The sequence below is a fragment of the Nipponia nippon genome, unplaced genomic scaffold, assembly GCF_047370975.1.
Source record: "Nipponia nippon isolate SJK-2023a ecotype South Korea unplaced genomic scaffold, ASM4737097v1 scaffold_1, whole genome shotgun sequence".
Taxonomy (NCBI): domain Eukaryota; kingdom Metazoa; phylum Chordata; class Aves; order Pelecaniformes; family Threskiornithidae; genus Nipponia; species Nipponia nippon.
This window is the reverse complement of record NW_028262290.1, coordinates 11214615-11228081: the sequence shown is the minus strand read 5'-3', so window position 1 is coordinate 11228081 and position 13467 is coordinate 11214615.

Sequence of the window (13467 nt, the reverse complement as noted above, 5' to 3'; positions counted from 1 at the left end):
CAGTGGACATCCCTGGTTGTATGTGGCAGGTTTGGCCTGTCTTTGCAGCAGCTTGGACCCACTTTCCTTTGTAAGAAAGAGCTCCAACACCCTTCCTGTCCTGCAGCGAGACTTCCATTCAGACCTCAACAGGGACGTGACAACGCTGGGCATAGTTTAAGCTGTCAGGTCAAAAGGCTGTGGAGCCATTTCATCTTGAGGCAGGTATCTAAAATAGGTGGGTTGCCCTCTGGTAATGGTTGTTTGCCTCCAGCAACTCTGAGGGGAGGCCAGGCAGCTGGTTGAGATGTGGACTCCTGCACTTTGGATGTCTGAAGCTGCATGAGATGAACCCCCCCCCTCTCACTGCCTGCATAAGTGAGAAGGGAGCTACTAGAACAAAGCACCTGATGAAGATCCGTCTGACACCATCTGAGACAAAAATAATACAGAAACTTTAATCAGCTCTCACAAGCTGAGCAGTCCCTGGAGGTGCCGTACTGAGCCTGACCCACTTGCTGGGCCCCAGCGGTACGGCACCGGGCGCTCCGCCTGCCTTCGGAGGAATGAAAGGACAGCGATCTAAAAAGAGAGAAGGGAGCACAGAGGAAGACAATGAGTGGTAAGATTTTATTAAGAATGAGTTGGGGTATTTTGATGATTATTAAATGCAAACCTGCCTTCTGCAGCATTTCTTTTTTTGAGCTGCTCAGAAAGGAGGGAGGTGTTTGGAGACATTTGTTTTGAACCTGATCAAATGATTTCCCAGCTCCCTCCCTGCACCCCTGCCTGCTGCATCCCGGTCTCTCCAGCCGTGCCATGTTGGGGAAGCTGCCATGAGTGTGTGTCTTCAGGGCTGAGCTCCAGCACCGTAACTGGCCAGGTATCAAGGGCTGCTCCCATCCCAGGCTGTAGCCTGCTTTGCGGTGACGGAGGGAGGACTCATGCCGCCAGCGAGTAGCAGCATGACTGTTTTGCCAAATGTCCCCGTTTGCAGGCAGGACTGCCTGCAGCAGGGGCTCGTGATGAACCCAGGCTCCCATCCTTAAGCTCTCTAAAGGAGATGTGACCACTTTGCAGTGGCTTCAGACTGGAGCATCTAAGTGGACAAAGCAACAGTGGGTAAAAATCAAATCTAAAATCTCTGGGCTTTGAGAAAATGATAGGAGTGGACTGTTTGCATCAAACTGTAATCCATATCCCATTCCAGGAAGATGTTCCTGGGAAGATGATTCCCACCTGCTGCTGAACTGCCAACCGAGCCCCGATCTTTCACCCTCCTGTGCGTACCCATCCCACAGGCTGCAGCCGGGATGCCACTAGCCCTCACCGGACCCCGGGAGGACGCGAGATGCTGGCGCTCGCCGGCATGCCGAGGCCTGGCTGGACTCCCCCGGCAGAGCGATGCTTGAGGGCCTTTGGAGAACACTCCTCCCTGTGCACACACACCTTGATTTTCTAATTTTTTTTCTGTTTTTCTTTTGGCTGACTGAGTAACTGAAGTACAAACCTCTCTCACCTATTTGTCATTTGTTCACTGGTGGATGGCTGAAGGTTTTGTGTTTATTTTTTAACTGATGGGATGACGATGCAATTATAAACCTAACATTCATGGTGTATTTTTGAGCTATCTGAAAAGTGTGAGTCATTACGGAAAACATGAGAATGATGGGTTTTGTGGGAGAAATTTTTTCAATCCCAGAATTTCATTCTCAGTTTTAAATGAATCAGATGTGTTTCATGGGACTGAAAAAGCTGGGATTTTTCCCCTTTTCTTGCTGCAGTGTTTGATTTTTGTTTTGTTTTTTAATCAAAATGTTTACATATGAAGGTTTCCATATGTTAAATGGTTTCTGATAAACAAGTTGATCACAAAAGGAAAATGAGGGTGAGGAGAAGACAAGCACTGGGTTTTTTCAATTTTTTCTTTTTTTTTCAATTTTATTTAAATTTCAGCAAAATGGCAAGCATTTCATTTTGACCCACTTTCAAATCTCAGTAGCAAATGAAAAGAGACTGGGAGGCGTGATCATGTGAACTTCAAAAATGCAGCAGATCAGGACAGGAGAGACTAGCAGCAATCCTGCTCTGACGGTATGCCCAGACTTGGGCGTTTTAGTGTATTTTACCATTTTTTTGTGTTACCAGTAGCAAATTTCCAGCAAGTGAAAGGGGATGAGGAAAAAGGAGCCACCAGTGCTCCTCTCCTCATTTTTCTTGGCTCCCTTGCAGATGACAGCAGCGTGCATCTCACAGTCACCATGGTTGCATCAAGGTCTATTTTTATGTAGGACCCGTCAATGCACATAAATGCGGATGGACAGACAGGTGCTTGCTCTGGTCCCTGAGCTCCAGAGCCTGCCATCATTGCCAAGACTGAACTCAAAAAGCCTTGCTCAGAGGAAGGGTATATCAGCTCCGGTTAGCAGCATGGGAGCATGGTTTCAATACTCCCGGGGCCGAGCGAGCTTACCAACAGCTCGCTTGGCCTGTGGGAAGATGGACCTTCGGCTGTGATTCATCCAAGATTTTGCTAAGCTGCTCTTCTCCACAGCAGCTCTGCCTTTCTGCTTGCAGGGAAGGCATGCCAGCAGCTTCAGCTGGGTTTGGAAAAGTCAGCCCCACAGTTACTGTCTTCCTGAAGAAGCAGAAGGAGAACCATGTCTTATTAACCTAAGGAAATCAGTGCATCTCCATTGATCTTGGTGAATTTGACTTGATTTGTGCCAGCTGAGAAGCTGACCCTCAGTGTGTGTTAGAGGCAGCTGGTAGGTGGTTGCCTGATACATCCTGTTACAAGACCTTGTTTTAAATTGCTTGGGAAACATTAAGTGTTCCAAGTGCAGTTTTCCACACCAGGGAACAGAGACTTTCCCGCACACTTGATTTTGCAGCCAGATATTTGTATTTATCTACAATGTAATTATTTCATGGGTGCTCATGATGCACTCTAGCATTGCACAGGGTCTTTTTCTGAAAACCCAGATGAAACAGCCCTGCTGTGATGAGCTCTGTCGAAGCCTGTTCCCAGCACACAGAGGCTGTCTGGTTTGTTTGGTTCATGTTTGGTTCAGGAGGGCTTAATGGCCTTTCTTCATCATTATCAAATCAGTTCACTTTCTGATGACTTTGGCATTCCAAGTTTCAGTCTTGCAGCAGAAGCAGGAGCACTTTTCCTTCCGTGAGTCCTTGTTGGTTTTTTTGTGCTTGTTGGATGCAGGGAAGGGTGAACTTGGTGTTGCAGCTCCTGAGACCTTCCTGACAGGCATCCTCAGCCAGTGCCTAGGAAAGCTGCAACACAGGCTTGTTACCTATGAAAAAGGAGGGGGTTTTAGAATGGCTGATATGTGGGAATATTCCAGCCTCTGCCTGTCTCTGCTTTTCTCACTGTGAGATCAAGTCTCACATTCGATTATAGTCTTCTGTTCTTATTCCCATTTTGGTGGTAGGAAACAAGCCAGCCAAGCAGTTACAGAAAAGGTCTTGGGCAGCAAACCCAAGAGGCACGCAGGATGCTGGTACAGCTGCCCTGGTGCCTGGAGCAATGCTGGGAGTGCCCAGCCTGGGGCGAGCATGGCAGTGACACCGTTGGACTGACTTTCTCCTGCCCCCTTGGGACCCTGTAGCTCCAGGGTACCAAGATGCTACCAAAACGTGATGCTGTCTAAACCAGGTCAACAAAGAAAACAGCACTCTTGCTTGTAACTGGAGGGAAATATGGCTCTGCTTTGCTTTTTTAGAGCTGCCTAGAGTTTGTGCATGACTCCATATCCAAAGCCTTGTCTCCCTCCTCCCAGTACCCGACCACCAGGTGACAAGCAGAGGTACAAAATCCCTGTCCCCAGCCGTTTGCAGAGAAGAGGTACCCAGGGACCAGCTCTGGCATTACTCCCTGAAGCTGGTGAAAGTATTACTGCTTCCAGCTGCCCTGCCTGTCCAGTCGGGTTTATTAGCCTCTGCAGCAGATTGGGATTGGGAATCAAAGGGATAAAGCGCAGTTTGGGGTCTGTGAACAGTTGTAGAAACCTGGGGAATGGGAGCAAGGACTGATAATGCGCTAAGCCACTGCAGGTGCTGGATCAGCGGAGGGTGAACCAGCCCCTTGCTGCCCACACCAACAGCAGGCTCTCGTGGAGCTGAACGGCTCAAACAGCGGATACCTGGGGGAGATTTGCTCCTGTCTTTTGGCACCTCCTCTTGCCCTGGTTGGCAGCCATCACTGGATGCGTTGCCTCATGCCAAACCTATTCATAGATCCCTAATCCTCTGCAGCCAACCAGCTCGTTGTTGTGGACTTCTTTCCAGGAGCCAGATATGTCAGTACCATTATACCAGTGGCTTTTGAGTGACTTGTGCAAGGCCAGGCAGCAAGCCCGTGGCTGAGCAGGTGTTGGAAATCCAGCTCTCCCAAGCTTGGGGTTGGCAGCTTTTCCACCAGGAAATCCTTCATTTAACTTTCCACCACAGCGGATGGGGTTGCATCGATGTAGGAGGGAAGTCTCAATGCACTCGTGCATCTCTTCCAGCCCTTCTTCACCTCCCCGCACCTCTCTCTGAAGGCACCTACTCTCAAGGAAAAGAAATATTACTCTGTGCCCAGGAGAGAGTAGAAAGGGATCTGAATTGCCTCTGGTACCATGCACTAGAGAAAAGAACGGGACAGTTTTGGGCAAGGTTCAAGGCAGGTTGCAAGGTTGCAAACTGCTCCTGCAGGGCTCCATGGCCGGCTCTTATCCATGAGAGCCTGTCAGGTGTAGCAGCAGGTTTTTGTGCCACCCCTCATTTCTGTCTCCTTCAAAGAGGGAACAAGCTGCCCTGGAACAGGCTGACCTTTGGCGTAATTATTTCTTTTTTTTTTTTCCCCGAGTCAGGGGCACTTGAGTGAAAACCAAGCAAATCTAAAACAACCTTAGCTTTTTGTCAGCTTTCCTTGCGACAGTGACAGGGCTGTTGTTCTGCTCTTGGCATTAAGCGAGAAATCAATGTTACCGTGGGAGCAAACTCCCAAACAGGTGGCGATCACACACATATTAACCTGAACCAGAGCAGGAGGCACCACGTCCCCCCGCAGACCCGCTGAGGGGAGAGGGGATCTCATCACCCTTTGTTTGTGCTCAGAGTGCGGCTGTCCGGAGGATGGTGCCCAAACAGATAAGGCTCTGGGCACAGATGTCTGCTTTGATTATTCTTTTCCTTTTTGCTACAAACCATATGGCAGTACGGGCAGCACAGATAGCTGGCAATCAAAATTCCTGGGCTCCCTCCCTGACTTCACCATTCGCTCATTTAATTTTCAAAGCGGTTTTCATGCATCAGCAAAACTTGCCGCCTTGAACCTTCCCACCCCTTTAAAACAAGAGCTCTCCCTCATTACTGGAGGTGCTTTTGAAAATAGTAACCACATCTTGCTTTGCTGTCGCTAAATTAGATGCACTTAATGCTTGTAAACTACTTCGGCACCAACAGATAAAGGCGCTACAGACAGGTTGCTAATCAGTTTGATTAAGTAAAGCACCTAAAGTTTGCCACTGCTGCTGGAGGATTGCAGGTTGATCCATCTATAACCCGGAGGAGGAAGATGAATTAGATACGATAAGGATTGTTTGGTTTCTGGTCCGTCAACCAGTGAATGAAATGACTTGGTGTTTATATGCCAGGTCACAGAGAAAAGTTTCTTGCGATTGGAAATGATTAGGCACACTGATTAATGTTTCCAGTGCTCTTTGATCCAGAGCTGCCAGTTGGAATGAGTCTTGCTGCACAGAGACATCCCGACTGCCTCGTAGCAAAAGTGCAGGGGGTAGAAAATTGAATGAAAAAATGTGGGTGGGGATGGGAAGGCTCTGCCGTAAGATACGCTCTTTTTCCATCGGGGACTCCAGGGTTGCATTCTTTGAACCATCCTTTTATTCCTGGAAGTCAAGGCAGTTCGTAACTCGCGTTGTGCTTGGGAGGTTTATTCATTTTAAAGAAAACGGTCGGGAAGATTGCCAAGTCATCTAAACATCCAGTACTGATAAGGACCTCAGGGTCTGCTAAGTTAAGAAGGCGGCATCCCAGGTTCAAGAAAAGCTTTAAAATGTAGCACTTTCTGGGTAGTCTGCAGCTCTTGTGAAACTGTTGATGTTTCTCTCCTGTGGAGGTGCCATCTCCTACATACCTCCTTGTGATGGATGTTCATTCTTTCAGCCATAGGATTTCCCATTTTTAACCCTCAATTAGGATATCCCCCTTTTATCATAGGTGAGATATCTGAAATAGTTTCCTAAGACAAGACGCAGGAAAATTTACTTGGATAAGAGGAAGAATCCCCACAACTTCTTATCATTCCCACATCACTACACTGTTTGTCTTCATTATTTTGTGTCTCCGTCATACTTTGGGCGTTATGGTTGAGCCTTGAACCAACTGGGAGGCCACAAACACGACTGCGGTGCCCACTACATTTTCTTTATAACCAGGACTGCAGTGTTTGTCATCCTCACTGTCACGCCTGTCATCCACACTTGGTCCTTCTGGGGTGATGTCCTCTTTTGTGCAAAGTTGTGTGTATCAGGATGGGATTTCTAATAAAAATCAAAGTGCCCTGGTCCCAGAGTAACCAGTTAGCAGGTGGTGAATGGGCACTCAAAAGAGCTCTGGAAAATTTAAGGTGAAGACCCTAAAATGCCTGGGTGTACCAGGGAGCTGAATTGCAGATGCCCACACCCAAGGGCATTAAGCTGTTCCCAAATCACTGTCTGCTCACTAAGTGTTTTAGGAGAGCCCCCAGATTCATAGCAATTTATCTCAAAATGCTTCCACTGCAAACCCAGGTGGTTCAGCAGTTACAGCTGGTTTTGTTTAGGGAAGAGAGGAGGCAGGAGCTGGGGCTGCCACTTCCTCAGGCAGCCCAAGGTCTTCCCTGCTGCTCATGGCCACCTCTGTGGTTGCAGGAAGAGGAGCAGAGCACTGGGTGAACACTGGGCATCCTGGCCATCCCATATTTCTCTTTGCTTGTGTTTGTGCTGAAGGCTCCTGATTTTATGAAACATGGGAAAACTTTTGAAGTACTGGAAGTGTTCAGGAGCTGAGAAACCAATGGATGAAAAATGGTGCCCAGTGAATCCCACAGGGGGTGTAGATCAATGTAAGGAGGAAATTGCAATGCTATTTTTACCAAACTTGGCTTTTTCTTTGGGTGTGCCTGCTCTTCCTATGTTTTACCAAGCACGAGAGCTTGCAGAGACAAGCGCTGAGCAGTTCTTCTTTAGCATGGGAGGCCCATGTCCCATCTCCCACTCGAGTCAGTCACCTTCCCGGACACCTGCCCACCACCATTTCATGTCTCCAGACAGGATCTGTGCCTTCCCTGCACTCACAGCCCCGGGACCACAGCTGGTCCCCATCAAAAGCCTCTGATCTCCAATAGTGCATGAACTCATCCCCAAGCTGGGCTGGCAGCTTTAGGGTTTCTCTCCTCTGCTCAGCTGTTTTCACACAATGGATCAAAATCTCATCATCTTTCAGGTCTCTGGCACGTTTGGTTGCCAGTGTATTCAGCAGAGGGAAGACAGACAGACAGTGATCTCCTGGACCATGTTATGTGGGAAACTGGTGTAAATACGAGCATACATCAGTTTCCTGCCTTTGTGAAGTTATGCTTCATACCTGTTTTCAGGCCTACGTTGTCTTCCTGTGCATGGCCTGAAACACTTAATATCAATTTAATTGTGGATCATTTTCACAAAAATAGGTGACTACTCCACCTACTTTCTAATTTCCCAGCGGCTCCACAGTGGCTGCTTGGCTGCTGTCTGCCCCACGAGTAATGCTCCCGCTTTCCTCCCCGGCTTGCACGGCTGCCCTGGCGTGTTGCTGGGACAGGGAGCAGTGACGTAGGGTCTCCTGGAAGCCTGCAGATGGGGCCAAGCAAAACACAGCTGGGCATCACCCCAGGTACCTCAAGGATTGCTGCACTGAGCGGGTTCCCATTGTCTCAGACATCTCATTGTGCTTCATAGCTATGGAGGTGTCTGTAGCACTCTCACGGCAGGCTAGGAGCTGGGGCCAGGGAAGTGAGGAGTTTGGGATTAGACCTGTCTCCAGCTCCTCAGGGTAGGAATCACGGCTTATCTGAAGCAATTTTGGAGAGGTATTTCAGGTGCGGCTTCCGTGATGGAGACAGTTTCGCACTGGTGGAAGCCACTCCAAAGGTGTGCCATGGTGCTTGGTGGCCCCGACACTCCCCCGGGCGCATACCACTGGTGCTGCCCTGGCTCGCTGCCATCCCACTCGCTGCCTCGCTTGCCGATTGCCTCCCACCAAAGCCAGCTCTCCTTTCCTCCTGCCCCCACATGCAGGATGGGAAAGCATTGGCATGAATGATAAACCCACCCTCCTTATCATGTCCATCTCAGTATGGATCCTAGCAAGGAAACAGTGTGTGGGTTGGCGAGTTTAAAGGTGCTTAGCCAAAGATCACACAGTTCGGTTGGTTTGCCTGGTTATTGCTACCACGGTTAACCCTTTGGCTACTGACTCTGAGGTAGTTTCTCTGTGAGGCTCTGTTCAACTCTTGGGCTTGTAGCTCTAGCCATGACAGGGGCTTCTGGTGGGCTGAGACCTTTGGTTGCAGCCAGTTTTGCCTTTACCAGTAGCAGTTGCCTTTTTCTCCCTCACTTTCATGAGAGGTTGCTGCGCCCACTCGGAGGCTAGGCCATGCATGCCAGCTCATGCCTAGGAGGCGGAAGGGCAGGGCTTGTGCTTTGGGCTGGCACATGATGTGGAGCATGAAACAAGTCAGTAGTCAGGGAAGGCATGGCCAGCGAGAAGCATGAGACTCACTGCCCCTCCGGGCAGGGTTAGACTGGGCAGAAACCTGGCAGGGAGGATGTCTGCCAGGTGTCCAGGTTAGGGTGCAACCCAGGCCATTAAAAGTCTGGGTATGTGGGAGCTGGAGCTGCTGTCTGAGCTAGCGAGAGATCTTTAACTCTTTGTATCTTGGACACTCAAAGAAAACAAATACTGTTGCATCCTTACTGCTTTCTGCTCCAAATTGAAAAGCTCGGGACAATTTTTCCCCTGACATAAATACCTAGCAAAGTATATATTAAGAAGAATTGGAAAGGAATCACAGAAACACAGACAAGTCTAGGTTGGAAGGGACATCCCGAGACCATCTGGTCCAACTTTCTGTTCAAAGCAGGGCCTTAGATTAGGTTATTCAAGGCCCAATCAAGCCAAGTCTTTAATATTTCTGGTGAGGAAGATTCCACTCTCTTCAGGCAACTGATCCTACTCTTTAGTTACTCTCACAGCAAATAATTTTTTTAATATTCAAGTAGAACATTCCCTTGAAGCTACTTGTGCCCATTGCTTCTTCTGTCATAGTGTATCCTGTGGAGAGATGCGTCTTCTGCAAATACCTTTTAGATCTTGGAAGTCAGTGATTTGATTTCCCCACCCTAAGCCTTCCCTTCTGAAGGCTGAGCAAACACAATTCACTCAGTTGTGAAGCTCTCCAGCCCCCTAATCTTGCTGGTTCCCTCTGGACCATCTCCAGGCTTTCAACGTCTCTCTTGAACTGGGGAGAGAAAAACTGGACAGTGCGTTCCAGGTGTGGCCTAACAGGTGCCAAGCAGAGTAGGAAAAAGCACATCCCTTCATCTATCAGCAGTAGTCTCACTAATTCAGCCCAGGATGCTGTTGGCCTTCACTGCTGCCAGGATACATGGCTGGCTCATGTTCAGTTTGCTGTCTGCCAAGACACCCTGTGCCTTTTCAGCAGAGCAACTGTCCAGCCAGCCAGTGCCCAGCTGGTGCTACTGCTTGGGATTATTCCATTCCGGGTTCAGGACTTGACGTTTATCTCTGCTGAACCTCATATTAAACCTCATTCTTGTTGGCCAAATCTCAACAGCCTGTTGACATCTCTCTATATGGTGGCTTTTCCTTCCAGCCCATCTACCTCCTCTCCCAGCTTAGGCTCATCCTCAAATTTGGTGACAGTGCGTTCAATCCTGCCTTCCAGATCATTTATAAAGCTGAATTGCATTGACTCCAGAAGAAATTAATTTGTGCCCAGCTGCCAGCATGACTTTGAGCCTTTAACCACCACCCTCTGAGCTCAACAGTTTAGTCAGTTTCTCAACCATTTTGTGTTTCATCTGCCCAGTCCATATCTTAACGGCTTGTCAAAAAGGATTTTGAGGGAGGCTGTGTCAAACACCTTGCTAAGATCAAGCTAGATGATATCCACAACTTTCCCCTCATCCACTGAGCAAGTTGTTTGGTCAAGCATGATTCAGTCTATCCATGTTGATTTTTCACAGTCAGCTTCTTGTCATCTGTGTGCCTGGAAATAGCTTTTGTAAGGACCTGTTCCATAGTTTTCTCAGGGACTGAAACAGGGCTGACTGGTCTGCGGTTTCCTGGATCTTCCTTTTTTGCTCTTTTTGTAGGTGGACGTAGTATTTGTTCTTCACCAGTCTTCAGACTGGAAGACCTCTCTCCACACAAAGCTGTTTACTCTTTGTTTTTCATTTCCCCTGTACAGGGGAATAATGTGATTGACACCAGACAAATTGCTTAAAGCACTACGGATGACAACATCCAAAGAACAGAAGGTCCTTGTGTGTATTGATACCAGTCCAAATTAGTTGAACAGGACAAATTCTGGGCTGGAAATGACATTGGTTCATGGTGACATCTTCTCATGACCTAAATTCTAGAGATGCTCTTGTTGATGGTGGAAAATCCTGCCTGCAGATCTAGGTGAAGTAAAGTGCAGTTCGGTGTAGCATGAGCAATCATTAATATTACTGTTGCAAGTTTTATTTAGCAGGGACCAGTCTTTGGTCTAGCATGCATTCAGAAGTCAAGATTTTGGCCGCTCTGCCAGTACCTGGAAGCCAGGTCTCTCCAAGAAGGAGTGAGTGAGCTTGGTTTCACGGGACTGTTGTGATACTGAATGGTGGTCTCTGGAATCATGACGGGGGTCATTAGATGTCACCTCCTGAGAGGTAGCTAGAGTTCTTCTAGAAGTCAATTATTAGCTGAAAGGTCTGTGTAAAGCTTGCACAGACCATTGTAGTAAGTAAGCGGCCTAGTTTTGGATTGATGTTGATACCAGCAATTATAGATATCAGTATGTGTTTAGTCAGTGCAGTTAGCATGATTACACTGGCTGTACAGCAACATACACTCTCAGACCTGTACGTTTCTTTCACATTACAAAACAAGCTATACATCTTTAGCCCAGACTTTTCAGCTTTGAAATATCAGGAGTTATCCAATGATACTGTAGTAGTTGCATTGGAACCTGCTATTTTTACATTTTAATAACCACAACATTGACTAAAAGACTAGGAAGTCCACTGTCCACTGCCAAAGGATGGGTTTTTTTGCTCCAGCTCAACAAGTGGCCACGTCCTTCATATATCAGCTGTTGGTGGCTCACCATCTGGCTTCTGAGAAGACCAAGAGGAGAAGAGCAAGGGCTGAATGGAAAATTATAGAAAGACCAGGGAACGTGAGGCCTCTGAACGGTACTACCCTCCTAGGCAATGATTTGTCAATGCACAGCTGCACATGGGTGTCCTTCTTCCACACCTATGGATGCACATTTTAAGGTGTAATTGTAATTACAGTTGTAATTGTAAGGTGATTGACAGGACATTGCTTAACACTATTATTAATATTCACAGAGCACGTAGCTATGTGCTGTGTTAGGCTTCTTATATCTTTACTAATGAAGCATATCCTCAAGCCTTCCCTCTAGGAGGGTGGAAACCTGGCACCCACCCAGACTCTGTTAATACAAACCCCAAGTTATTTCAAGATTGTAAGAAGGAAAGTGTGCTTTTTTCCTCCATTTTTCTGGTCTTTTTTCTTTTTTTTTTTCCACTAGAATTACCCATTTCTGGTCTGGATGAAAAGGGTCAATAGAAAACAAGATACTACTGAAGCATGTCATTGCTGCACCCGTGGTCAGTATTACATGTATATACTTTAATAGTCATCTGAGTTGTTTAAATAAATATGCAGAACTCCTGGTTTTGGCCAAGCAAAAAGTGACAGCTGTTTGTGCTGGTGTTTCCCTTGTGCTGTGGGCTGCTTGCTGGCATTGCAGAGGTGGAACTGTTCGGGGTGTCATTTGCTTGAAACACTTTATCACGGCTCCCCACGAGCCCTCCCTCTGTCTGGCTGCTTACAGGTTTTCAATGAAAGGCCCTGTTCACACATGCGGCAACTCAAATTATCTCTAAATAAACTAGTATATGTGGAGAGTAATTCATGAGCACTTCCAGCATGATGATAAATGGCAGGCACGGCCAGCACATACAAGGTGGCCCCTCAGGCATGTGTCTCCATCAAGTTGTGCAAAGATACTGTAGAAGGGTGTGGAAACATGATCTTAAAATAAGAGCTGTGTCTTTTGGAGCTTTAGAGATCATGCTGTAAGTGACAGACATGCAGTATTTGATCTGTCACCTCTTGTCTAATATTGTATCTCCAGAACTTGACAGATACTTTGGGATTTAACCCCAATTCCTCCCTGTGTGACTACCAGTCTGCTTCCTGAAAAACAACAGTTATCTTAGCCCTTAAAAAACACCTTAAACAGTAAGTTCTGATAAATAATGACAATAAACTCAAAGAATTTATGTACTGTCCTGCTATTTTCCAGCCCTTGCTGACACGATTCTTGAACTGCAGTTGAGCTTTGGCTGAACAGAGGCCATTCTTCTGTGATGACCAAGAGAAAGAGGAAAAGCCCGCAAATACAAGAGCTGTAGGAGGTTGTGGCCAGGTTAACACCAACAGGTTAAACAGGGACAAGGCATAGCCCTGAGCACTGGTGTATACCTGTCCATACTGTAAGCTGTTAGCACAGCTCCAGCCCACACTGGCTAGCACTTCTCCAGACAACGCCTGGGCACTGTCTGGGGACTCGCACTGGCCAGGGGCCATCCCCAGTAGTAATTTGGCTGCAGGCACCTTGTTCTGGGGAGGTGAAAGGGCTTAGCTGTCTGGATACGAGCTGCTGGGCAGTTGGCTCCAGTGCGAAGGAACAGTCCCTGGCTTGTCTTGTTTACATGTATGGACAAGATGAAGGCTTTGGGATACAGGAGCCTCAGTGGTGAGGTACAACATATGTGAATTTTGCAATTCTGGATGCAATTTTGAAATACATATTTCTGTTGAACTTTCAGGTACTGCTTTCAGATACTGTCTCTCTTGAAAACCCTGCACTTGCTGAATATCTATTATTGCTCCCATATGGCAAGGAAGGGAAGAAACCCTTCATCTTCAGATAGCAGACATAAAATAATATGAAAGAAATGTAAAATGACTGGGGAGGAGTTTTGTTCTGCTCTACAGAGAAACTATAGGAGATTCATAGATTGCCACTGATAAAATTAAAACGCACACTGTATCCCTATTTGTGAGAAGAGGGAGAAGAAACAGAAGACAGCTCAAAAACATGGAAGTACCAAACAGAAA